The 2,504-nt window shown below is 58.5% G+C and overlaps 1 long non-coding RNA gene across 2 annotated transcripts in view; it reads left to right on the top strand.

The window, feature by feature from the left end:
* Nucleotides 1-486: 486 nt before the first annotated feature.
* LOC102495194 (uncharacterized) overlaps nt 487-2,504 on the top strand; it is a 10,045-nt gene continuing 8,027 nt past the window's right edge. The window contains exons 1-2 of one of the 2 annotated variants that reach the window (XR_003550266.1): nt 487-686; nt 1,489-1,636. This is a non-coding gene — a long non-coding RNA (uncharacterized LOC102495194). Of the gene's footprint in view, nt 752-1,488; nt 1,637-2,504 lie in introns of both variants that reach the window. The other variant, XR_003550265.1, reaches the window with a different exon arrangement.

Genomic DNA, 2,504 nt, shown 5'->3' with positions numbered 1-2,504 from the left:
CTTCCCCAGGCCCCAGCTCCGTGGGCGCATGGCTTCTCCCCTTCCCTAGCCCAATCTAGAAGGGTCACCGTCCCCAGACCAGGACACCGCACCATCCACGCCTGGCACAGCGGGGTGGACAGGGCCCCGACTCTGGTTCCTCCACTCAGCCGGCCTCTCGCTCCAAAGAACGCACAAACACTCCCCAATCTCCCCGCTCCCCGAGAAGCCCACAGCCTCCTGGCAGGGACCAACACAGCCTCTGGGGGCCTGGGCAGTGACTTACCGCTGGGAACCAGGAGTGTCACAGGGCGCGGCTGTACCAGGGCCGAGCCGCGCGCTCAGCACCACGGCCAGCTCCCGGCGCCCAGCGTCGCGGCGGGGCAGGGTTTTTTTTTCGGCGGGGGGGGGGGGGGGGCGGGGCCGGGGCGGGAGCCAGTCGGAGGATGGCTGCCGGGGCAGGGTGGGCGAGGTGACGCGCCCAACCTGGGTGGGGGCTTCCCCCGCAGGGCCGCCGCCCGAGTGCGCCGCCGCCGCCCGGGTGCTGTGCGGCCGACCGGACCGCGCGCGGGCTGGCTTTGTTTGTGCTTCGCCCGGGTCTCGCTCTCTGTGTGTCTCTGTCTCCCCGCAGCGCTGTGGGTTTGCATCCCGCGGGCCCGGTCTCCTCCCGTCGCCACCGCCGCTGTCCCAATCCTCGGAGCGCACAGGTGTGGGTGCCCCTCCCCCTGTAGGTCGGCGCTCCCGCCTCGCTGACCCCAACCTCCTCGGAAAGGTGGGCCCCTCCAAGCCCCTATGCTGGTCCTACCCGGGATTCCGAGCGGGCTTGGTAGGAGCAGGCGGTCCGGAATGCAAGGTGGGGGTCTTCCAGAACCATCTTTACATGTCCTTTTGGACCCGATTTTATCACTAATGGGAACGAAAAGGCTTCCCGCACAGGTACTCCCCGAGTGGGCCGCTGTGTGCGCCCTGCCCTGCCGCAGTCTTGGAGGAGGAGCAGAATGCCGTGGAGACCCCCTCCCCGCAGAACTGGACGAGTCTGCCAGCTGCCAAGCCCAGTGGGTAGTGGCTGGCAGGGATGAAGTAACTCCAGACCAGGGGGCACAGCAGGGCCCAGGGAGTGGGGACAGGGCGGGGTGGTGCTGAGGGGGCTGCAGCAATGGGAAGTCCTACTGGGTAGGAGTGGGAGGCCCAGGGTTGCCTGCCAGCTGGGGCCGAGGCCCAAAGGAAGGCAGGACTCCCGTGGGTGAGTGGATGACGCGGGCCACACTGGCCCTGGCGGCTAGCTCCCAGGCTCCTTGTCCAAAAAGCCTGAGACAGGAGGCGTCCAAACCTTGGTGGACTGTTTTGGTCTGTCATAAGCCACTGGCCTTTTCTGTGATTAGTCTCCTGGAGCTTGCCTCTGCCCAGAGTGGGCTCCAGTGCAGCATTCCCCAGCAGCGGGGGTAACCCACTAGCCTTGGCGAGCCATCCTCTTGCATTTCTTCGAGCTGAAACTTATTTCCATTTCAGCGTGCCCAAGTCCCCCACCCACTCCAGAAGCTGGTGTCCCCTGAGCCTTTCAGGGAACTTTGGCCGTCAGCGTTCTCTGCGGCCATTCTTCCCCACTGAGAAACCAAGGTGCGCCTCTACCTCACTGTTGCTTACACATGGAATAAAGGTAAGATTTCCAGACTCCGCAGTCCTCTTGTTAAAGTTAATAAACCCGAGCGGCCAGCAGGTGGCGTAGTGGTTACGTGACTGGACTCCCACATGGTCCATTGTGGTTTGAGTTCTGGACCAGGTGACTTGAAACTCATGCCAAGTGCGTGTGCATGTGTGCTAAAGATCCCAGGAGAATGGAAGAGAATGGAGGAGAGTGCTGGCCACCCCTTCTGGGGAGTGATTTCTTGCTTTCCCTCTCACTGTCTCTGTCTCTCTGTCCTGCAAGCATACACAACCTAAAGCAAAATATTGTTAAAAATTAATAAAGTCAGGCTGCCTCTATTGTGATCTTTCTTCTTTTGTATTTAAGGACGTCTTCCTTGCATTTCTTATAATTTCGAGAATAAATATGGACTCGACTTCTTCCTGTGAATGGTAATTGCTCTTTTCTGTTGTTCCAGAGGTCACCCTTGGGCCAATTAGAGCTATTCTAATCCAGCTATTCTGTCCTTTCAGAGTTTAAAAGCATCCCCACTTTTGGGTTAAAGGAAAATAAGTATTTGCGTTTTTTTCTCTCCCTGAGACATGGCATCAGGTCTTCTCCGAGGACCCCTGGAAAGATCTTTTACTCCAAGATGTCCCAGTTCAGGTAACACTGAATCATTTTTCTTATCATTCTAATGTAAACTTATTTTGTTATTTTTTACAGTACAGGGGCTTCGATTTTCCAGTCATGCCTATGACCATTTTTCTTCCTGGCACTAGTTCCCTGGGCTCAGCTGTCGGGGCCACACCCCTTACTTTCTGGACAGACCCCAGGAGTTCACTTGACTGTGCCCACAGCCCAGCCAACAGCTGAGCAAGTCAGCTGCACTAGTGGGGTT

This window comes from Tupaia chinensis, unplaced genomic scaffold (assembly GCF_000334495.1).
Source record: "Tupaia chinensis unplaced genomic scaffold, TupChi_1.0 Scaffold000386_1, whole genome shotgun sequence".
Classification (NCBI taxonomy): Eukaryota; Metazoa; Chordata; class Mammalia; order Scandentia; family Tupaiidae; genus Tupaia; species Tupaia belangeri.
Note: the sequence above shows the minus strand (reverse complement) of the source record. Positions and strands in the feature narration are given on the sequence as shown.